Source organism: Aotus nancymaae, unplaced genomic scaffold (assembly GCF_030222135.1).
Source record: "Aotus nancymaae isolate 86718 unplaced genomic scaffold, 86718_ANA_hifiasm-v0.15.2.pri h1tg000014l, whole genome shotgun sequence".
NCBI lineage: Eukaryota > Metazoa > Chordata > Mammalia > Primates > Aotidae > Aotus > Aotus nancymaae.
The window spans coordinates 66762548-66786705 of record NW_026988425.1 but is presented as its reverse complement, the minus strand read 5'-3'; the positions used below and the strand labels follow the sequence as shown (position 1 = coordinate 66786705).

At 44.6% G+C, this 24158-nt stretch overlaps 1 long non-coding RNA gene across 2 annotated transcripts in view; it reads left to right on the top strand.

The window, feature by feature from the left end:
- The window catches only part of LOC105723913 (uncharacterized), a 184069-nt gene that overhangs the window by 152516 nt on the left and 7395 nt on the right, over positions 1-24158 (top strand). For both annotated transcript variants that reach the window (XR_001108924.2, XR_001108923.2), the window contains one exon: positions 14968-15102. This is a non-coding gene — a long non-coding RNA (uncharacterized LOC105723913). The remainder of the gene's footprint in view (positions 1-14967; positions 15103-24158) is intronic.

The window sequence follows — 24158 nt, the reverse complement described above, 5'->3', positions numbered from 1 at the left end:
TTATGAATGGAAAGGAGTCTGCATCTTTGTATTTGCTTGGCACAGACAGAGTGCTTGCACATGGGTACTGGGTCAGATGCACTGTTTTTCCAGTCTTCCTTTCTGGGATTCCAGAAGAATAGTCCTTGCATCCTTTCTCAGTGCTGTACAGATCTGAATGAAGGCTGAAGCTGCACTTCCCAGGGATGGGGAGCTCTAGTCCCTCTCACTTCGCCTGTGTTATCAGGGCACATGCTTCTCCACATCTGAGCCAGTTAAGCCAGTTTCATGTCCCTGGTTTGTCTCTCCCAGCTCCCTCTGAAGTTGCCTGCCGTCTTTACACCTGGGGTGGAGGGTATCTTCCCTGGACACCCTCCTCCTTCTCATCCACTCTGCTTCATGATGTTCCATAATTGCACGTTAAAATGCTGTAATGAACAGATGCTTCTAGTTTGTAGTCTCTTTGTAATTTCTGCTATCATCTTCTATTTTCATGCAAAATTAACGTATTTCCAGATCCTGCTTCCAGAGCCTTTCTACCTGATAGTGGCAGTGCATGAGATCTGAAACTGGGGAAGGGTATGAAGATGTCTTTGGGGCAGAGGTAAAGGAGTATGGAGGTCTTGCCTATTAAAAAAATGTAAGAATGCAGCAAACACCTTGTAGTGCCTGTTCGTTTTATCATGAATATGCAGTTGTGCTACCCCATATTTATGTGATTGGGCGGAGAGACTGCAGATGCAGAAGAAATCTTCATTCCATTCTTAGCATCCAAACTCTAAAGTGGCTTGTCATTGAAAATCTGGGCTTTGAAAACTCAAGGCTATCATAATTTAGGCTATGGAGCAAGATTTCTTGTCCAAACAGGAGTCTTGCTGGTCAGTGGGTTGGGGAGAGATTTGTGTGAATTTATCTCAGCATAAGTCCCCTGAGGCTGATTTCTAGGCTGCCTTGGTTAAAAATAGCCTGCTGATGAAATTGCATTTTAGCTCAACTTCCAGCTCAAGGAAATGGCTCAAGGCCCGAGCACCTTTCTGGAATATGGAGCAAGGACAGATTGACCAAGAAGTCATCAGATTGTCTGTCTCTTTACTACAATTTGCACTGCAGTGAAAAATTTGTCACCCTCTCACTCCTCCTTTGTAAATTAGCTGGTTAGCTTCTCATATGACTGCGTTGATTTACTCCAGTCAGGGTAATTTGGACAAATCTTACTGAGCCCCGAATTGATGGCCTAGAGTGAATTGAGTCAGGATTAAACCCTTCCCTGAGTCTGACAACCAGAGGCCAAGACTCTTCCTTGGGAAGCTGCCCAGACATTTAAGCGACAGGCTGGAGGTCATGTTGAGAACACCAAGGCCAGGAAAAACTGCTGATGAAGTTTTGTCCTTCTGTTCAGTATTTAATGTACTTTCTATTTGTAAGACATTCCTTAAAAATTGCCACAGGCATAGTTCTTATTAATTGGCTTATATAACGTGCATGAATATTATTTTTCACTGAAAATATCCTTTTGTATATTATGTGCTTGTTTCCTTAATGGGATACTCTGTGGGTGGTTTGGCTAGATTTGGTGTTCCCTAGACCTGCAGATTCTATCATTCAAACTCCAAACAACTCACCAATTCTACAGAGTGTAAATTAAAAACAAATTTGTATGCAATCAACAAGTTGGGGAGAAGTTCTGTTTGGCGTTAGAGTCACTTTGCAGTTGGCAAAATACAGTTATAGTAATTGATATTGCTCTTATTCCATCTGCTTTCTGGCTTAAAATGTCCTGGATTGCCTCAAACTCTGTATATGCAATATTTTCCATTTACAAAATTTTCCTGCATAATCCATTTTATTTTTCAGAGAACTTTTGAAAAACAATATTGGTTAGTTTCAAATTTCTTGAGCCAAGTTTTATGTGATATGATTTTTAATCTTATAAATGGATGATAAAGCCTGAAGAGATAATCCAGGGAAACTCCTAGAGAGTAAGTTTGTCCCATGGACTCAGTGCAGATTCTGCCAACAAATGAATAGTTTACAGCAGCTGTCCTTTGTACAGGCAGAGCCCACGTAGTCTCAAGCAAATTCCGTCTGAGGCCTACAGCTTTCTACCACCACCCCCTGGTTATGCTTAAATACATGCTGCCTCCATGTCTCCACGGAACTTCTAAGTTTTTTTTTTGGAGCCATGGCGGCATGAGTGTTTATAGATTTTTTTTTCCACTACTCAGTTATGAAAGGAGGGGTAGAAATGAGGGAACATGTTGAAGATTACAGGAAAACATCATGCAAGTTTCAGAAGTCTCTATGATTCTGGGACAGGGGAATGGATAGTAGCTGGTCCTAGGATTGGCACTCCTGTCTTCATTTGCCAGGAGTTACACTCACCCACTTCTGTGTACAGTATTAGGGAGGGAAGATAGGGATGGAAATCACAGAGTAAAGAGGCTCATCAATAACACCCACATTGCCTGAGTTTTCACGTGATAAATAGGATTGTTTTGAAGGCATTGGCAGGTTCTTTTCATGGCATTAGGTACTATTTAGAAGACAAATGCAGGAGGCTGAGGCAGGAGAATAGCTTGAACCTGGGAGGCAGAGGTTGCAATGAGCCGAGATCACACCACTGCACTCCAGCCTGGTGCCTGGCAACGGAGCAAGACTCTGTCTCAAAAAAAAAAAAAAAAAAAAAAAAAAGAAGACAAATGATTTGAAGCTGTCTTCTTAGTCTGGAAACATTTGCAAGAATTTTCTATTTTGCCTCTTTCAACATGTTTTCTATTTTGCCTCTTTCAACATATAACACCATTATTTAGTCTAGTTTTCTTTTTCTTTCTTTTTTTTTTTTCTGAAACAGGGTCTTACTCTGTCACCCAGAAGTTTGCAGGTGGAGTGCAGTGGCACAATCCTGGCACACTGCAGCCTTGATCTCCCGGTCTCAGGTGATCCTCCCACCTCACCCTCCGGAGTAGCTGGGATGACAGGCATGTGCCACCATGCCCAGCTAATTTTTTTTGTATGTATTTTTTATAGAGCTGGGATTTCACCATGTTGCCCAGGCTGGTCTCAAACACGGGCTCAAGTGATCTGCTGGCCTCGGCCGTCTAAATGCTAGGGTTACAGGTGTGGGCCACCATACTTGGCCCACTAGTTCAGTTTTTATCCTACAAAACTGTCTTCAGTTGAATTATATCAATGGCTTTCATTTGAATCCTACTTTCTAATTTTCACAGACATTATTTCATTCAATACTCCTGTAATCAAGACTGTTTTTTTTTGAGACGGAGTTTTACTCTTGTCGCCCAGGCTGGAGTGCAAAGGTGTGTCCGCCTCCCAGGCTCAAGCGATTCTCTTGCCTCAGCCTCCCAAGAATCTACAGTTGCTCACCACCACACTTGGCTACTTTTGTATTTTTAGTAGAGACAGGGTTTCACCATGTTGGCCAGACTGTTCTCCAACTCCTGACCTTAGGTGATCCACTCGTCTCAGCCTCCCAAAGTGCTGGGCTTACAGGCATGAACCACCGCGCCGCGCCCTGTGATCAAGACTTCATTGGAGCCGGAAAGGAAGGTATCATTAATTTATTGCTTTGGGCACGGAAATTAAGAGAAAGGTAACTTGTCCAGGGTCACAGGGCAAGTTGGTGGCAAAGTGGGGACTAGAGCCAAAGTCTCCCGACTCCTAGGTACAGTGTTTTCTATTGGAAAAGGCAGTGTTCAGTGATGCTTATTAGCTATTGGTGTCCTTCATGAAGATGGTAATACCTAGGGTCCATCAGGAAGGAGGTACATTGTGCTTTTCTCAGTGGCCACTCACATGTAGGTTGTTCTTCAGTTTGTAACTGTCTACAGCACCTGTTATGCCAGGTTATTCCTACCTTGCCTGCTTTTCTGGGCAACTCATAACTTTCGCTAGAAAGAAGCCTATACATGTCTTATTTCTGGAGCCTCACCAGTTTGCCAGCAGTACTCAGGTGCCTACGGTATCTACCTACTTGAAGTTGCTTGAAGCTGTGCTTCTGGACACCTGGGAAGTGCATTGGACCTCTAGAATGTACCTGCCCTGGCTGATACTTTATTAAAAAGCTGCCTTGTTCCTACTGTCCTTTTCTTCTTATCAGCTCAGTACCCAGAGAGGTGTTCAGGCCTGGACATTGCACCTCAAATGATAGCTTGCCTTCATTCCAGCAACTTTTGTTGCTGCCGTCTTATGGCTGCTATTCAGAAAGCTTAGAGATGAGGCTGGTTTAACAGGTCAAGGGTCACTGTGAAATATCTCAGTGTTGCTGCCCTGAAAAACGTTCTCTGATGTTGACTGTGGTGAGGCGCTGGATGCTAGACTGACGCTACAACAACTTCAAAGAAGTGCTGGCTTTCTTGAAGGTACAAAGAGTTGGTGCTACCACCATTTAGCTTTTTGACAACCTGCACATTTTGTTCTTCCCTCCTGCTCAATTTGCCAGAGTTTAATAAGAACGCCTTACAATATATACTCTTTCCTTGTAATTAAATCAATCACCCATTAGTTGACACACAAACTTCTCTAGAAAGAGCTCATCTTCTTGGCTTTTAGGAATGTGACCTGGTTTGCTGTTCAAGTAGAGGGTCACCTTTGCTCTTTCTGTGTGTTTCCCAAGCTTTAGGTAAAATTTCTAACCAGGCATGATTTGTCTTCAGCTCCATTCAATTCGTTTCAGAGGTTTCTAGTCTACTTTAGATCTTTCCCTTTCGCCTTGCTATGGTTTGAATGTTTGTTTCCCTCCAAAATTCAATTTGAAAATTAATTCCTAATTTAATAATATTAAGGGTGAGGCCTTGAGAACGTGATTAGATCATGAAGGCTCTGCCCTCGTGAATGGGATTAGTGCCCTTATAGAAGGGCCTGGGGGAGTCTATTTGTCCCTTTTTGCCCTTCCATCATGTGAGAACACAGCATTTGCTCCTTCTGCCATGCGAGTTTGTGGCAAGAGGCTCTTACCAGACAGTAAATGCTGGTGTTTTTTATCTTGGACTCCCCAGTCTCCAGAACTGTAAGAAATCAATTTCTGTTCTTTATAAATTACCAAGTCTAAGTCTAAGGTATTTTGTTGTAGTAGCAGAAATAGACTAAGTCTCATTCATAGACCCAGTGCTTTCTAGCTGCTCTAAATTATTAGCTGTGCAGTCCTAACTGGGTCTGTGTTTGATAGTATCTGTGGGTCATTCCAAGGTTTCTTTCCCTCTCAGAATTCACCTAACTTCTCTTGGCAGCCCTGCTCTTTCTGTTTATAATAAACAACTTATCTTTAAAAAATAGCCATTATGATGATTACTATCAACACTATTATACCACCACCATTACATCCTAGTATGTGTTGAACACCTACTCTTTGCCAAGCCCTGAGAACACACAAAAAGATAAAAAGACTCTCTGTCCTGGGAGAGTTTCTAATCTGATTGCAGGAATATAAACACTATTGATCACATGTTAATTCCTGTCTTACTTCTAGGCTAAAACGCTTGTGGATTCCAAGAGGAAATATAAGAGCATGAAGCCTTAGCCCATGGTACTTTTGAGAGGCCAATGAGGAGATATTAGGAAAGGCAGGGACCCTTAAAAAATCATATCACATCAATGGATGTCTAGAAAAGCCTACCTTTAACCTCTTGTCTGTCACCTGTTTCCAACTGATGGTCCTGTGATCATCCATAGTAAAATCACGCAGGGTACACTAGGGGGTGGCCTTGTTTATTGCGAGGGTGATTCTGTGAGTGTGGCTATAGCTCACCATAAATTATTCATGTCGATCCTAAAGCACAGTGGAAGTGATGCACATGACTGTCAGACCAGAGCTTCTGTCAAGCAGAGGCAGGATGCAACAAGACATATGAAAGCAGACATCTCCTTGTTTCTGTAAAATTTCCAGCTGGAAAACCAATCAGAGCCACACATTCCAGCTACCCTTGGGAAACACTGAAATATCCAAGTAATAATCATCTAGGTATGCTGCTAACTGCAGCTCAAAATAATTCTGGGGTTGCCAGTGCCATGCACCTTGTAGGCTTCCAATGAACTATGCTCACTTCTCTCTTTTTCTCTAAGGACCAATTATTGGGGGAATTCAGCATTTCTCCTCCTCTCTGCTTCAGCCATTCAAAGAAAGGTTGTCATACACCAGAATATCTGACCATTTTTGATAAGCCATTAAGCCAGTCAAAGGTAGGTGCTGAAACAGTTTAGCCCCTGGAAGCATGGATTAAACACTTAAGGTTGAGGAACACATTAGTTAGTTAGTGTCAAAGAGTTGGAAGAGACCCTAGAGCAGTCTCTTCCAACAGGGGCAGTCTCTTCCAACAGAGGGTCTTCCAAATGGATGACCATCCATTTCAGTTTAACCTGAATGCCCCTGTCTCAGTGTAATTATTTCACCTCTTTTCTCTCAAAAGTGCTCAGTTGGAACCAAAAATTATATAGCTACTTTGCCTTAAAGATTATCTAGTCTACCTTACAGTTTGGTTCAAATTTATGTAAAAATTACCTTCCTGTAAATGATGGAGACTTGGGAGATGTAAAAATAAATAAATAAAAATAAATAAGTGAATAAATAACCTTTCTGTTTTCTCTTCCTTCCAAACACATGGTCATCTGTTTGCTATTAATCACCAGTAATGCGGGACTCTACTTCGCAAGGAATCTCTAATAAGTGAGTTCTTAGTTCTGCATCAAAATCTTCCTTCCTCTAGCTTCACCCTTTGATTCTAATTCCTTCTTCTGAAACAATCTAGAGTAAATTTCCTCTCTCTTCCACAAAATATTTTCCATTTTGGTATATTTGTGGTATCTTTTTTCAAGAAAACACTCGTGTTTACTTCACTTTCTTTTTTGAAATTCAAAGGAAGCTGATCTGATTTCTGACTAATATACCTTATTTTATTTTTTATTATTTTGAGACAAGGTCTCGTTCTCTCACCCAGGCTGGGGTGCAGTGGTGTGATCACAGCTTGCTTCAGCCTTGCCCTCCCGGACTTAAGTGATCCTCCTACCTCAGCCTCCCAAGTAGCTGGGACTACAGGAGGACGCCACCATGCCCAGTTGATTTAAAACAAATTTTTAGTTAGCAAATAGGTCTTGCTATATTGCCCAGGCTGGTATGGTCCTGAATTCCTGAGCTCAAACAGTTCTCCCAACTCGGCCTTCCAAAGTGTTGGGATTACAGGCATGAGCCACCTTGTCCAACTGGACCGATGTATCTTAAAGATAAAAGCAAGAATTTTACTAAGCTCTATTATAGAACTCCTAGGTACATAGAAACCATGCACAATTGTTTGGAGACTGTAGGTAAGACCATGCAGGAGTTACCAACAAAGTAACAACTCCAGCATTCTGTAGTGAAAACTTCATGACATTATTTTATGAATGCAGGTGAATGACTTAGATAATATCTCTAAAACTTTACAGGCAGGAAATGAGCATAACATGAAGAAACAAGGCTCTTTTTAAAGACTATTCCAAGCTAATGACAGAAGCAGGATTCGTAGGTCTTGTTTAAAAAGAAAATGTATTTTATGATTGTAAAAATAATACAGGATGATTGTTGAAGATTTACAACACCTCAAAAAAAGAAGAAAAAGGAAAAGAGCTACTTGTAATTTTACCATCAGAGATAATATTCCATGCCTAGTTGATTTTAAAAAGTTTTTGGATGTATGTCCTTTTATTCTTTTTTCCTATGTGGATATACTTGATAAATAGTCTAACAAGATGAGGATCATAGTGATATAGTTTTTTCTACTTTTATACTAATATAACAGTTATTCCTCTGCACCATTAAATAAGCCTTAAAATTTGCTTTTATGGTTGCAAAAGACTGAACAATATGTATTTTGTACTTTTCGAAACATCTAGGATAATCTCCTAGAAATGGAGATTCTGGTTAAAGAATTTTATTAGTTTGCTTGGGGTATCATAACAAAATACTGTAGATTTGGTGGCTTAAACAACATAAATTTATTTTCTCACAGGTCTTTAGGCTAACCTCAAGTCCCAGATCAAGGTGCCAGCCCATTTGGTTCCTGGTGAGGGCTCTCTTCCTGGTTTGCAGATGGCAGCTTTCTTGTTGTATTCTTACATGGTGGAGGGAGAGCTCCGGTGTCTCTTTCTCTTCTTATGTGACCATAAGTCCTATCAGTTATGGCCCTACCCTTATGACCTCATTTAACTTTTATTGCCTCCTCCTGGACTCTGTCTTCAAATACAGTCATATTGGGGGTTAGGGCTTTAACATGTGAATTTTGGGGGGACAAAAACCTTCAGTCCGTAACAAAAATATAAATCTCTTTAATCTTCTTGATCTATAAATATCAACTGTTAAGTTAAACCAGTTTAGAATTTCACCAGCAAAGCAGTGGGATTTCAGCACACTTTTCTCAATGTAGAGCATTATCATTAAAGAAAGAAAAATCGTAGTTGGCTAATATTTGTTGTTGGAAAAGTTGTAACTCATTGCTGTCATTTGGAGTTCCTTGATTCCTAATGAGGTGAACATTTTTCATGTGCCTATATGCTATTCGTAGTTTTATTTCATGAGTGAACTCATCATGCTTTTGGTACTTTTAATTTTTTTCTGTTTACTAATTTGTGTGAGTTATTATAGAGTAATAATAAATTACAATTGATCTTACTTAGCCTTTACTATCTACCAATATTGAAGCCAAACAAATAACATCCTTCAAGTATTCATAAAACTCTCTGCGTATTCCTTTAAAACCCTACTTTAAAGACAACAATCCTAAGACAGAAAAATCAAGTAGATTTCTTATAGAAGTTTATGTCTACAACATTCAAATTACTTCTGTGATTGTTGCTCTGGTCCTCCGGTGTTTGGGTTCTGTCTTTGGTAACACCTATTATTTGCAGATTGAATTTCCTTTCTTTGTGCTCTGCATATATCATCTTCCTTTTGCCTTAAAAAATAACACATTTTTTTTGCCCTTCCTCCCTCTTTTATCTTCTGTTCAATTCCATTCCACACATTACCAGTTAGATTTCCCAAGATCTGCTTTACTGCCCTCAGTGCTGACTTCATTTCTCATATTGTAATTTCAGCCTCCTTATCTCACCCAGCTTCCTTTTCACCTGGGTTTATTGTCTTTACATTCTATGATGTTGTCTTTTCATCTCATCATGTTCTTTCAGTTCAGCTTTTTGGCTTTCTGCTCCTGTTTCAGAGAGGCCATATATTCTTAGATCCTACTGAAGATAATAAATATTTCATACTGTTTTCTCTTTTTTTGATACTAAATCATTTTTAAAGATGTGTTCATCTTCTTGATCCTTGGGATATTGTTCCTTTTCCCCTGAGGTTTCATACTTTTCTTCATAGGCCCTCTATTCAGTTTGTTGTTTGCTCCTTAGATTAGACAAGTTCCCTCTGCATTCAGTGTTTGCTAACACACAGATTTTGTAGCTCTGCTCTAGAGAAATGAGATCTCACTCTCTTGCTTGATTCTTGGACACTTTGAACTGAGGGAGTTGGTGGAAATTTACAACCCCAGCATACATGGCTGCTGGATTTCTTAGAGTCTCTTTTCTTGCTTATGTAGCTTCAGTATGGGAGCTATATCCCCTAGGACACAGAGCATGATGCTAGACCACGACAACTTCCTGCTCATTGCTTTCAGTTCGCAGATGCAATAGAAAATGCGAGTGGGGTGGGGTTAGTAGTTAGGACATGGTAGAACACAGGTGATTGGTGTTTTACTCTGGCACTTGAGAAATAAACACTTGCACAATAGAAGTTTCTCTTCGGCACTGACCTGAGCCTTTGAGACAGGGCAGACAGTGGGGAAGGACCAGAGGCCACCTCACTTTATTTGCCACGTGTGGGCTTCCCTGCTTCAGGAGAGCATCTGTAGCTTGGCCACTCACTGTTTCTCTGAATCCACCTTCTGCTGTCTTGGATTTGGTGAAAACATTTTGGCAATTCCATTTTTGTATTTATGCTAATTTTGAATTTCATTCTTTAAAACATGTAGTGGGGAATGTATGTATGTTTAGTGGGACATTGGGAGAGGTTGAGCCATGGACTGCTAGCCAGGTGTCATTTTAAACTGGAAGTTCTTCACACTGCTGTTTTTTTTTGTTTGACAGTTTACTCCCAGACACTGAGCTTTGTCTGGATGTGTTAGTGGTACCATCAGCATCTGATCATTACTTGACACCTCATTCCCCTGTTTATCCGTTGCCAGGTCTTTTTGCCATCGTCTTGTCTGCATGGTCTTCTTTCAAGCCCTCCCACTTCCACCGTGGCTCAGGCCTTCACAGTTTGCCATAGCGTCATGTGGTTGCTGGCTGCCTGGACTGGCAGTCATCAGCCTCGCCTCCTTTTCCATGGTTTGTATTACTGTTAAACACACTCTTCTTAAGGGCAGCCTTGGGACAGTATAATGGCTCCCTAAAACTCTTCAGTGGCTTCTCTTTGTGATTCTGGTAAGTTCTAGGTTAAGGCAGACATTCTAGTACCTCATGACCTATACGCAAACTATCTTACCAGTCCTAACACCTTTAATCTATTCCTGTAACCTTTGCTCTTACTAAACTGGCGTGTCCTCCATTTACAAGCATATTCTGTATTTCCCTGCCATCACCCTTTTACTTAAGCCATTCCTTCTGCTGTGCTGGGATCTGCCTCTCTTTCATTTCTATTTGCAGCAATCTTACCCGTCTTATAGAACTCCATTAAATACAATCTTTTCCATGAGGCCTGAATGCAATCTCCTCTTTCTGTGAGCTCTGAAACTGGATCATCTATTGAATACATTCTGCTTTGTGTTGGTGGGTTGGTGGGGAGAGAGAGAAAGTGTGTGTGTGTGTGTAAACTACCTGCTACCTCTCCTTCTAGATTGCAAGCTTCTTGAAGTCCCCATCACATTTTGCATTGGTTAAGCTATTCTCTTTTGCTAAGCCTTAATTTTCTGATTAATGCGAGTATAATAGTAGTGCTTAACTTCTGAGTTTGCAGCATCGTTAAATGGAATAAAGCATCCAGAGTGCTGAGCAGAGAGCCTGACATACAACAGGTCCTCAATATTTACTGGTGGAATAAATAAATGAACAAGTCTTCCGATTTTCTCCTGAATCCTATATTATTGCAAATGCAAGACGTTTTTCCTATCCTAAACTTTGCTAAATTTGCAGGGCCCTCAGTACCAGTTGCATTCCACATTTTTCTTGAGCATTGCCAGAAAGTTTAGGGGCAAGAAGGGAATGATCAAATGTAACGACCATTAGTGAAAACCACAGGCACCAAACAGCTGGATAATGTGAACAGACAAGTTCAGCTGAATCTCCAGAAATGCATCAATCATAGGATGATGGCGGCTTTTGGGGAGAGTTAAGAGATGCTTGAAAAGGAGCCAGAGTATGGAAGAAAAAAGATGTCTAGAGTTGGGTTTTTAAAAGCAAGTCTTCATCATGGCCAGGATATTTTGGGAAGGTGGCAAATGTGTGTAAAAAGACCTTTTCATTTTCTTGAGTTCTTTAGAACATTGGAGAGTTTTGTTTTGTTTGGTTTAATTTTGTTGAGCAGCTTAATAATAGAAATTGCCTCAGGGATGGCGTCTGCCATTGCTTTACAAATGCAATACTGTTCTCCCTCTGGGGATTGTGCTGCGGGCTCCTAGAGTGAGTACTGCAAAAGCCACTAATAATGCTCCTTCTCAGGTAACATTTTCTGGTATAAAATATCTTGGCTTAATATAGTCTAAATACATTGAAGTGTAATGTGGCCAACACGATAACTTTCTGACATACAATACGATTGTCCTTACTTCTGACTTGGTTTCTGTGGTGTCAGAGGTCCAAAATGAATCAAGATGACAAATCCTTAGCTAAGGCAATGTAGAAGCCACCATGGTACTGTACAGGAATTATAGTCTCTTATTTTTCCTGGGAGAGAAAGCATGAGATAATGTAAAGAACAGTGGATGAGTGTCAGGATTCAGCTTCAGGAGGGGGAAGCCAATAGACTCGGGCCCAGCACTTAGCCACTGTGGGCCTTATCCCTTAATTGGAAGGAACTGGGCTACAGAGTCTTAAGGGTCCTTCTAAATACGAACTTTTCAATTCCAAGGTTTCTTCTGTCTGGAGAGGAGCATGTCATGATGGATCGGCCTCTGGAGTCAACGTGCTTGGTTTTGAACTAAGCCCTTTTGTAGCTGAGAGATCTTAGACCAGTTGCTTACCCACTCATGGCCTCATTTTTCTTATATAGAAGATGGGGACAGTGATAATACTTCTATCAGTTTGGATGTGCAGCTGGTGTTGATTTGTTGATTCAGCTCCTCAACAGGGACCCAGGCTCTTTTTGACAACTTCGCCATCTTTAATTTCATATTAATATTTGTTGCCTCATCTTATAAGTAGGCATCAGCCTCTCCAGGTATGAAGTCTCCATTTGCAGCAGGAAGCAGGGGGTGGGAGTGGGAGGTGATAGCAGGATTTTTTTTTTTTTTTAATATATGAATGGGGAAAGGGTCTATGTTCTAGGGTCTTTTCTTTGAAAAGGAAAACGTTTTCTAAAACTCCCAGATGACTTCCCATGGTATTTTATTGGCTAGAACAGGACCACAAGACTCCTCATCTGTGAGGGAAGTTGGAAAAGTCGTTTTCAGCTTCTGTGATAGTGGTTAAGGGATAAGGGGTTGGAAGTGCTTTGAAGTCAGCCAACAAACAGGCTTGCCGGACCGCCCCAAGTGATGTCAGAATGTCTTGAGGGCGTCGCAGTTAATGCTGGTTGAGTGCTTAACTCCTGGGTCAGGGCCTGACTCAGAGCCAGCACTGGGTAACTGTTAGTTACCATTCTCTAATACTTTATTCTTCCCTTTGCACCTGATTCAACCTCACTGCAGTAATTTTCCACTTTATCCTATGAGAATCCAGAATAGAATCCTTGATATTTGGCACTGGAAGCCATTTGACTTCTTTCTGTTCTAGTAATGCATTACTTTCCTGTGCACCGCTTATGATTGCTTCAGTGTCTGGTCCAGGACTGTGTACGTCTTAAACTCACAAAAGGAAAGCTAGGTCACGGGGCAAGGGAGGCTGAGATTGTCCTGGACAAGGTATTTTGCCCGAACAAAGCCACAGGTGATTCCTTATGCGTGGGTTGCCATGCTTTGTACCATATGCTGTTCTACTCTGACCTTAGCAGTCTGGACCAGAGGATGGTGCCTAACTCAAAAGGCAGTCAGTGAGAGGCTGCAGTGAGATTTCTGTCCAATAAGAGTGGTCCATAGAGAGTAGTAATTAACAGAACTAATCAGTCTCTGTCTTAGTGTTACTAAGTGTCATTCAAATACATCAGATTTGAGAGATGTGCATAAGCTAAGAGGCACTTAGAGAGGAGACAAGAAAGCAGATGGCACCAGGAACAGAAGTTGTGAGAAGGCAGAAACCATGAGCTAGACGGACGAGTTTGTTGAAGAGGGCCTAGCATCTGAACAGAGAATGGTTGACTTGCCATTATGGGAGCAACAGCCCGTGCTGCTGAGGGACAAGAAGATCAGATCTCTGGAGCTGCTGCTTTGCCTAGAGTGTTGCTATGGCTACCCTGTATCCTGGGGCATGTCCCACTTCTCCCCTGGCTGGGCTACCATCTTTCCTACTCCTTCCGGGCCCCTCTATGAACCCCTTATTCTGAGATCAGGTGCAAAGATCTCTGATCTTGGTAACTATGGAGCGTGACTTACAAAGGAATTCAAATAACTTCGGCACCACTGTGTTGTCCTGTTACTAATTAGAGTAAGGGAGGGAGGCTGATGTGCAGACTTCTTCTACCTGGCTGCCCCTCGTGGCACAGCCACCCTCATGGTGGGAGAAAACTACTCAGCAAGGATGAGCTGCGATTCTGTTCTGTGCAAGCCCAGGCCCCACAAGCTGGGCACCAGGGCCTTGGTCCCCTGTTTGCTGGCCAGAGAGTCTCTCCAGAGGGGAATTAAGGGGAGCCTGTCTTGCCACCAGACAATGGCTCCATTTACATAATCCTCCCCAGGCCGTGGCTGGTGTAATTCAGTGATTTGATTGATTTTATATTGTGTGATGCTAGAAGAGGTGAAGAAACAACAGGTTTTTGGCTGTACCCTCTGGCCTGTTCTGATCTGTCTTGTTGGCTTCAAGGATTTCACGAAGCTTTGTGCTGCTGCCAACTGTCTCCCTGGGTGTTGTTCACACGCAGCGTCCTACTTCCCATGCACGTATCTCCATGGAATCCGTAGGAAGTGGGACCTAATCCTTCAGTTGCCGGCCTGTGGGACCGCAGAGGTTTGTGTGGAGTCTTCAGTGGCCCCGCGTTGCAGGGTTTCTCAAACTTTTAGTGCTCAAGCTCCATCTTCTCCCTTTTTCCCCAGGATAAATGGCTGTATTGGTTTGATTGGAATGATCTCGCTATGTCTGGCAGCTCTAACACAAGTTAACACAGCTTTGAAAACCAGTTTCCCTGACGTCTTGGCACAGTAGAATTCCTAGTATGGAATTGTTAAGCCACATTTCATCTTTATTTCCAGGCAATGTCTTCTCTGTTTGTTTTTGAGACGGAGTCTCACTCTTGTCTCCATGCTGGAGTGCAGTGGCACGATCTCAGCTTACTGTCACCTCTCCCTCCCTGGTTCAATTGATTCTCCTGCCTCAGCCTCCCAAGTGGCTGGGACTACAGGTGCCTGCCACCACACGCCCAGCTAATTTCTGTATTTTTAGTAGAGACGGGGTTTCACCATGTTGGCCAGGATGGTCTCGATCTCTTGACTTCATGATCCTCCCACCTCTGCCTCCCACAGTGCTGGGTTTACAAGCTGAGCCACTGCGCCGGCCCTGTTTGTTAATTTGAAGGCTCTGCCTTTTCTTAAGGAGCCTCTATCTCTGGCATTTATTGTTGATACATAGTTTCTTTTACTTTTTGTTTGTTTATTTTTTATCCAGTGAGACTCATGCTGACACATTTTGTTTTCTCTTTTCTTTCAGCTTTAACCACACTTGAGTAAGAACACTCTGACTTGGAAACACTCACATTTCCCACGTGTGACTGAATGGCCCTCGCCACGCTGGGAACGGAATGGGGTGGAGGGGGAAGTTGTACCCCCAACTTCCACTGATAAAGTAAGCGTTGCAGACCTGGGTGGGTGGGATACAGGGTGTAGGGGCTGGTTAGTGCCTCCATCTGGAATTAAAACCTAGACACATTTCCCTTTAGAAACAATATTATTCACAAGGGCCAAAAGCACACTAACCACCCACCCCCGCAGAGCTGAACGCTACAGTGTAAGTTCTGTTAGTGAATTTTAACTCCGGCTGTGCATTAAAATCACCTGGATTTGCTTTGAAACCCTGCACGTGTTCCTCTAGCAGAGATTCTGATTAAACTCATCTAAGCAAGAACCCAGGCACAGGTACTTTTTAAGTTTCCCTTGGCCGGGTGTGGTGGCTCATGCCTGTAATCCCAGCACTTGGGGAGGCCAAGTTAGGTGGATCACCTGAGGTCAGGATGTTCGAGACCAGCCTGGGTGACATGGTGAACGCTTGTATCTACTAAAAATACAAAAATTAGCTGGGCACAGTGGCATGCACCTGTGGTCTCAGCTACTCGGGAGGCTGAGGCAGGAGAATTGCTTCAACCTGGAAGGCAGAGATTGCAGTGAGCTGATATCATGCCACTGCACTCCAGCCTGGGTGATAGAGTGAGACTCCGTCTGCAAAAAAACAAAACCAAAAAACAGTTTCCCTGGAAATCCTAATGTGCAAGCAGGACTGAGAGCCCCGAGATTTTGTATCTGGGTCTAGACAAGGCTGGGCCAGAGAGATGCTGAGGTACAAAGCACACGGAGGCGCTCACGCTTGGATCTGTGCGAGTTGGCCTGTTTTGCAGGTCACATTAGAAACTTAGTCAGCATGGGAGTCAAGGTTTTGGATGGAGATGGGTTACAGTTTTAAACTTACCTACTGTAGAAAAAAGTCTCTAGAGCACAACCATTTATAATTTGGGGATTTCTCCCTTCCTTTCTTCCTGTTTCTTTTAATGTCACACGCTTTTACCTCCTCTCATTCCAAGCCTCTGCCTTGTTTTTATTCTCTCCTCACTTCTAGCACTTTCTTCTCCCCCTGCCTCCTCCTCCTTTTCCTCCATCTTCTTTTCCTTCGATGTCCTCTTTCCTCTGAGAGCGGCTCTTCCCTTTCTCTCTTCTTGTGTACTTTGGCCATTTTTGTTAGGCACATTCCCTTCCCATTATTCCAGGCCTGTTCACATGTCCTGGATCGCTTTCTGTTTTCCTCCCTCCCCCAATTCCTCCTCTCCAGCACGCCCACCAGTGCCCCACAGTTGGCTAAGTGGCTCCAGTCTAGGACAATTCTCCCAAGATTCCTCCCAAGCCCACGCTGGCTGCATCAGCCTCCAGCGGCTGTTCATGGACCTTGCTTGGCCCTCGGTGACACCAGATGGATTTTTTAAGTTGGGAGGGAGGATGAGGGGGTAGTTCAGGAGGAGGAAATAAAAATTGGCGAGGATAGAGAGATCAAACTATCACTCATTTTCCCCCCGAAGCTACTTTGAGGAGTAAAGAGAAATGCCTGTAAAAGTTTTAAAACCTTGATTCATGGCAGAATCGGGAGGCAGGTTCCCATCCTGCCACCCATCCCTGGCAATAAAGCTACCCAGACTAATCTTTTGACTGTTTCTACCCTCTGGGTTTCCTTGAAAGATAAACAATTCTATCTATCATCCTTTCCCTCAGTCAGCCCCCCTCCAGCACTATTGGCACTTCTGCAGTTAGAAATAAGCTGCTTTGCATCACAAACTGGGCCAAATCTTCAGAGTGGGGCCAGCAGCTCCTTTTTCTTGTGTGGGAAAGATCAGAGTAAGGAAAAAAGCCCAGAGCTCAGAAACATCAAGCTGGAACCGCTGAAAGGTTTCCTTCCTGCCAGACTCTGTCCAGACAGGCGGATAATGCAACATCCTTGGGAATTTGTCCTGGAATGGTCTGAGTCTTGTGGGAGAGGAATGAGGTGCTTGTTGGAGACTCTGCTTTTTTTTTTTTTGAGACACTCTCGCTCTGTCATCAGTCTGCAGTGCAGTGGTGTGACCTCGGCTCACTGCAACCTTTGCCTCCCTGGTTCAACACCTTCCAGGTTCAAGCAATTCTCCTGCCTCAGCCTCCCGAGTAGCTGGGACTGCAGGTGCACACCACCACGCCCAGCTATTTTTTGTAGTTTTAGTAGAGACGGGGTTTCAGCATGTTGGCCAGGATGGTCTTGATCTCTTTGTGATCCACCTGCCTTGGCCTCCCAAAGTGCTGGGATTACAGGCATGCACCACTGCGCCCAGCTGACTCTGGTAGTGGGTGCCTGTAGTCCCAGCTACTCCAGAGCCTGAGGCAGGAGAATCGCTTGAACCTGGGAGGCAGAGGTTTCAGTGAGCTGATACCATGCCACTGCACTCCAGCCTAGGCGACAGAGTAAGACTCTGTCTCGAAAATAAATAAATAGCTCCATGTCAGCTTGGAAGGAGTGAGAGTGCCAAGACCTGTGCAAGGCCAGAGCTCTCAGGAAGTAACAGCCGCAAGGACTTGGAGTGAGCAGTGGCACAAAGTGCCCGCTCCAAGGCGACCTAGTGCATCTGAATTCAGTTTGGGTTGGGATGGTCATTGCAGGAGGGTACTAAAGGAGCAGAAGTGGGAGTGGTGGGTGTTCTTCTCAGTGACATTTGCCAGATATAGAATAGGGCCACAGTGTGTCCACTGTGGTCAGTTGGCAATCCCTCAGGAATAGGGTCCAGCTAGGATGAGAAGAGCTGCCATGGTCTAGGGGAGGAAGCCTGAATTTTCAGCGCCCTAGCTAGGGCTAGGGTTTCAGTGAGAAACTGAAAAGATGATAGGAAACTAAGGCCCACATAAGAAGACGGTGAAAAATCTAAGCCCACCCCATGGGGCAGAGTGGGGACATTAGGACCAGATGCTTTTGTGGCATCTAGGGGATGAGTCTGGTTTATTTTCCAGCAGACCCTTTTCTCCAGTAGCTATGACAGCTTGTACTTTCCAAAGATGGCTGCAGTATCGCCCATCTCACATGCTTATTTTACACTGTAACTTTAACACTCCTCTCATGGAAAGGTGGAGTCTGTTTCCTCCCTTTGCATCTTGACATGTTTGTGACTGTGGAAGAAGTTATGCTGTCTATCTTCTAGATTGGGTCAGGAATGGTACCATGGTTTCCACCTTACTCACTGGAATGTTCATGCCAAAGCCCTGAGATTCCATGTCTGCATCCTGACTGCCCTGAGACTGCCATGCTGGGAGGAAGCCCAACTAGTCCATGTGGAACAACCACATGGAGAAACCCTGAGACTTCATGAAGAGAGATACCTGGCCAGTCCCCAGCTTGTCAGCTTCTCCACTGTTTCAGCTCCCACCACCAACTGCCTGCAACTGCCTGACAGACCCCAAAGCCACAGCCAGCCAGTTGAGCTTCCCAAATTCCTGATTCAAACAAAATATGAAAGATAATAAAATGATTGTTGTGGTTTGAAGCTACTACCACTAGGCTGGTAGTGGCCAGCCTAATAGTGGTTACCATGATTTGTTATTCAGCAATAATTGGAACCATGGGGAGCCCAGTTCTTATGGCCCAGGTGGTGCTGGGATCACTGGGAGCAGGTGTGAACACTTGAGCTGCACTGGGATGAGTAAACCGAAAGTCAGACCCTGGTGCTTGCTTATGTTTGGAGAAAGCCCCATCCAGCAGGGCATCTTGAGAGTATGTAGAAATTCAAGAGGGTCCAGTTGGCTAACATTGAGAAGGTTCCACATGAGAGTGCAGGGTATCCCAACGGGAGGTGGAATGTATTAGTATTCAGATGCCCCAGCTCAAGCCATGCATCAGGCTGTTGTGCAGAGACAGAGACCAGGTGTGACAATGGTTCTCATGAGGTGTGGTTAAGTACTGAGCGAGGCAATTCTGAGCACACAGCCTAGTTCTAGCACAGAGAAGGTTCTCAACAAATGTTGAGCTATTCTGATTTTATTCTTATAGACATTTTCTTCTACCAGGGGTGGTTGTTGCCATTACTGTTACTATTTGGCCTGCCAGTGTAGGCGGAGCCATGGTTCTAAGAGACCCAACATTAATAAACCATAAACAAAGACCACAGAGTTCCTATTCAAAGCCAGGACTCATAACTCTAACAGAGAATTCACAGCTTCCAAATGACACCCATAGTAGTTCAATTCCTCACTGAGGTAGGAAAGCAGATGTTCTTAATGTCTTCAATTTCCAGATGAAGAAACTCCAATTTCCAGATAAAGCCCAGAAAATTCACTGATGTCTAAAAAGCTTACAACTAAGAAGTAGCTGAATCAGAACTTAAATTCAGAGCCTCCAATTCCAAATTAGGTCCTGTTTTCTCTATGCACTCCTCTGTGTTGATGCCTAAGACCTAAGTTCCTCAAATCCCTCCTGGCCAGAGACCAGAGCAGGGCTTAGCCCACTCACAGCCGCAGGCCAGGTGGTCCCTGCCATGCCGAGTGGAGGCAGGAGAGGCTGGGCGCCTGGCAGGTGACAGTGCTGCCTCACACCTCACTACTGCTAAGACAAAAGGAAGGCACTCTGGGTGGGGACAGCAGCTGCTGCCAGCCCAGAAGTAGTTCAGTGGTGTGAGGGAAGTGGCCTCCTGCCATCGGGGCTTTGGAGGGCATCGTGCTGTCCAAGTCCAAGCCATTTCACAAAATGGCCAAATTTGTGAAAGAGGAGGTTTCTGTGAGTGTGAAAGTGGATCCAGATGGACATTCTCTTCCAAAGTCTTCATGGAGCTTCCCCAGCAGGGATTTGGGGTCTTCTCCCCGTGTCCCTGCAGACACGACTCCTTAAGTTTAGTCTTGTTGCACGTTAGTGCCTGGTTTTAAGTTGCCCATATGTGAACCACACGTTCGGTCTCTCCCTCCTCACAGTGTTAAAATGTGGGCGTGTGAAACACTCCTCCCTAACTGAAATCCTTGTCGTGTTAGGACTCTTTGTCCATTCTGTCCCCCGAGGGAAATGGAGGTCTCTGGATTTTGCCTAAAGCCCCAAAGCAGAGGAGAGTGGGCAGTGTCTGCATATTGTAAAGAAAGCAGCCCCTCCAGAGGGAGGCCAAACAGGTCCTTTGCCCCTCACCCTGCCCACTATCCTGTGAAGTCCACGTTAGCAGGAGACACACACTCATAGCAAGGGGAATTGCTGGGTGGTGAGCTGAGGGCTTTTGGGGATGGGGCTGTGGCATTTGCCTTCCTCTTCCCATGGTTCCCCCTTCAGGCAGGTGAAGGAGGCCTGAGAAGAACTCTCATCAGAACTGCCCTTGGGTGTGGTCCCTGCTGTGCCCTGTCCCTGGGAGGGAAGCCCTCTCTGGAATTCTACAGCACACTCCTCCCCATAGAGCAGGAGCCTGTGGGATTAAGGGGACGTGTCCTCCGTGCCTCTGCCTCCCCATCACATTCCAAGTGTCCAGGCCTTCAGAATGTGTCCCTTTCCAGGGCCTGCTCCGATCTGTTTGGGGTCCTTCCCCCACAAGGTGGCCTGTTCTCAGCCCCGGGCAGCAGTTTGGGAAGGATGTGGGTGGATCTTGGATGTACAGTCTGTCTGGGTGGCTCACTGCCCTTACAGTGTGAAAAGAAGTTGGGGGTGGGAAGAGAAGTAGAGCAGCTTGTTGGCCATTGACAGGGTCTGAGGGTGGGAGGAAAATCTCAGATTCAAATGCCAAGGAGACAACATTCTAAATGCAAAATGATCTTTCAGGCCATCAAGGAGCTCTATTTGTCAAGGTGGGCAGTGATAACTTATTTAATAGTAATTTTGACTTGACTTGTAACTTTTAAAGATTTCAATGTTTGGCAGGTGGGTCTCCATTTGGCTCTTGCCTTCATTGGTTCTTGAAGTGTAAGGAGGACCTGCGAGAGGGGAAGCTGCCCTCTGCTCTCTGGCTGACTGGCCACGAGCTACAGAAGGGTTGGGGTTCACCCACTGCCTTGGGAGAGGTTTGCACATATTCCCGAGAGTTTGGGGATAGATGTAAACCTAAGCCTGGAGCTTGCCTGGTGCACTCTGAACTTAGGGCTAGCTGGGGTGTGAGCTTCCTATGTGTCAGGTCCAATGGTCCAGTCTTTAACTGAACTCTTCTGGGAAGTGAGAGTTGTCATCAGGTGGCACTGAAAGGCCCCTTATAGAAGGTCCTTGGTATTTCTTGGCCACTGACAGAGATGGGGATACGTCTTCTCAGCAGTCACCACCTAGGGGATGCAATCAAATGATTGTCTGAGTGTCTCGGGGACCCTGGGTGAGAGGGCTTCCTGGGAGGGCAAGGCATGTGGAACTGTCGTCCCCTTCTTCTTACTAATCATCATTCCTCCTTCCCACTTCTGAGCAAGCAGAATCAGGTTTCAGCTTCGGGAAGAAGGAAGCTTCAACAGAGTGAGAGAGAAGTATTCTCTTGATGAGACTTGTGAATGCCCGAAAGCCTCTTAACTACCAAAAGGAGGCCTGGTCTTATAAGTGGAAGCAGCCCAGAAAGCTATGGAGTGAAGCCAAGACATTGGGGAGGCCTGGGGCTGGGGCTGGGGGCGAAATCTCACAGAGCATAGGATGGGGAAGGATAAACCTGTTTCCTTTTGTTCCCTAACAAGTTCATTAACCTGGTTATACTGTCAAAGATTCTGTGCTCACAAAACCTAACACCAAACTTGCTATGTGCTTCCTTGGCCTTCATTCAGACTGGAACATCTTTTTGCAAGAAAAATGAGTATCGATTTGATAACTGGTCGTTAGGTAGGAATCACTTACTACTGAGACCAGCTCGGCTGTAGAGACCCCCACCCAGGCAGGGCTGAAGGAATTAAGAAGCAGACACCCAGATAGAACAGCAAAGTGGGACTACTAGCGGCGGGGAGTCGTGGGGGGAGGCAACAGCCTTCCGAACTGAGAGCCTCAGGGGCCGACAGCATTCTGAGCTGAAGGCCTCAAACAAACTCGAACCCATGTATTTATTCTCTCTGAACAGGTGATTACTATTAACAAACAGGTGTTCAGTGTTTTCTTATAGAACAAAAATAAACTAGGTAGGCAGCTGGTGCCCGCTTACCACTGATCAAGGACAAACTAGAAAGTATTCTCCACGAGGGAGCCACGGGGGCAGGGCCACATACCCCGTGCTTAAATAATTGTTTTAACCGGTGTGTGATATACGTATACTGTTTTGCTACTTTAGAATGCCGAAAGCAGTTTTCCACTTTGGGGGGGGGGCTAGGTTTTCCTTGCCATCATTCTTCTTCACAAACAGTAAATTTAATCATACACTCAGCATTTCTCAGCAACTTACCTTCTCTTAGTCTCTTCCGTAGGACAAAAATGATGGTATCTACTCAGGGACTTAGGAAGATCACAGTGAGTGAGGAAGTGCACGTGGACAGATGCTCAGCAAGTCTCCGTTCCCTCCCCTTTCCCTTCCAAGCAATAAATATATTAATATGGTTCACGGTGAGAAATGTGAAACTCAGGGGAGTGAGGCTCGTGACACCGTTTCCCGGCCCCTCCGGTGTGGCTCCTTTGTTGGTGGCTGCCGCCCGCCCTGTGCTCAGGAGTCTTGGTCTGGAGGGTGAGCCCTGCCCTTTCTGCCGTTGTCTCCAGTGAAGCCTTCTGCTCATGCTGAAAGGCCTATCCCTTCACTCATGATGTTTGCAACAATTAATATGTCATCGCCCAGTCAATGTATATTGATGCATTATCTATCCTAGCATAATGATTGTGTGGCCAAAGATCACCTCTGGCACTGGCTCTGTTTTGTTTTGTACATATTATTTCTCAGCACAAGCTTGAGAACAATAGGCTCATTGATTCTACCTGAGTCTTGGGAAGGATGGACTTTGCCAGGCTGAGGCTCTCTGAATGCCAACATGGAAGTTCATGAAACCCCTTTTTAGGAGTAAGTTGTGCCTTTGGGGTTGGGAGTGGTGGGGAAAGGAATGTGCCTCTATTTTTCTTGCTATTTATTGCTCTCCATTAAAAAGTATCTCTTCGCTTTTCTGACCAGAAAGATGGTGTTTCATGCAGGTAGAGTACATAGTAATTAGGCCAGGAATCAACTTGGCCACACCACATTGCATCACTTGCATGCTCTGTGCACACTCTCCCTGCCTGCCCTACCCTACCACATCCTTCCTCTGCCTCCCTGTTTACACGTTTGGTGCAGAATGAAGAAACAGTGAGGGTGTTTAGGGAGCCCAGCCTCATGGGGTAGCAATTGGCACAGGGAGGCTGTAACACAGAGTCACCTAGAATTCCAAGTGGAAGATTGAATATGAGGACAGCTGAGATGGTGCTGTGGTCCTTTCTTAGCTGTATTCTTGTCCTGTGAGGGTCCAGTGGTCCAGTCTTTAACTGAACTCTTGTCCTGGGATATGAGGGTTACCACTGAGTGGCATCAAAAGGCCCCTTATAGGCTCTTTGATATTTCATGGCCATTGCTAGACTTGAAACCTTAGTTTTGGGGATGGGTCCTCTCAGCAGTCACTACCTAGGGGATACAATCAACCCAGTGCTTTCTTTTGGTGGCCAGATGGCAACAAAACTGGTGTATCAGATATGTAATCCTCCTCTCCCTCAACTCAGAAGGGCTGGAGGAAATCCACTCTCGGGGAGTCGAAGCTGCTCTGATATTATAAGGGTGTATGTTGGCCGAGGCTGGGAGTGAGTCCTCTGGGAAGCAAAAGTTCTGAATGATGGTATTGTTGCACTTGATTGCCTCTGAGGAGTGGTCTGAAAGAAACGAAGAGATAAAGTAGAAATGTTAAATGTTTCCAACAAAAGCTATTAAGGGAGAATTTCCTGACTCAGTGCTTGTTGGCATTTCTTGAGGTTTTTTTTACACATAACTTAAGGTTACTCTTTTGTGTGCCTGTGGTTTATTTTGTTGTTTAGTTTTTCTTTCAGCTTATTGGTTTTCATTGATGAGAGAGTTGTGCAAGCCAAGGGCCCAGGCATTGCCAGGAAAGAGGGGAGCCATTCGGTGACCACTCATGCCCGGTGCCAGCGGAAACCTGAGTGTGGTCCTTGCTGCCCTGGCCTCTGCTGAAGTTGGACCCACACTCATCTAAACTCATTGGGGCCGTTCTCTAGGCAGCCTCAAGTCTTGGGAGTGTTTT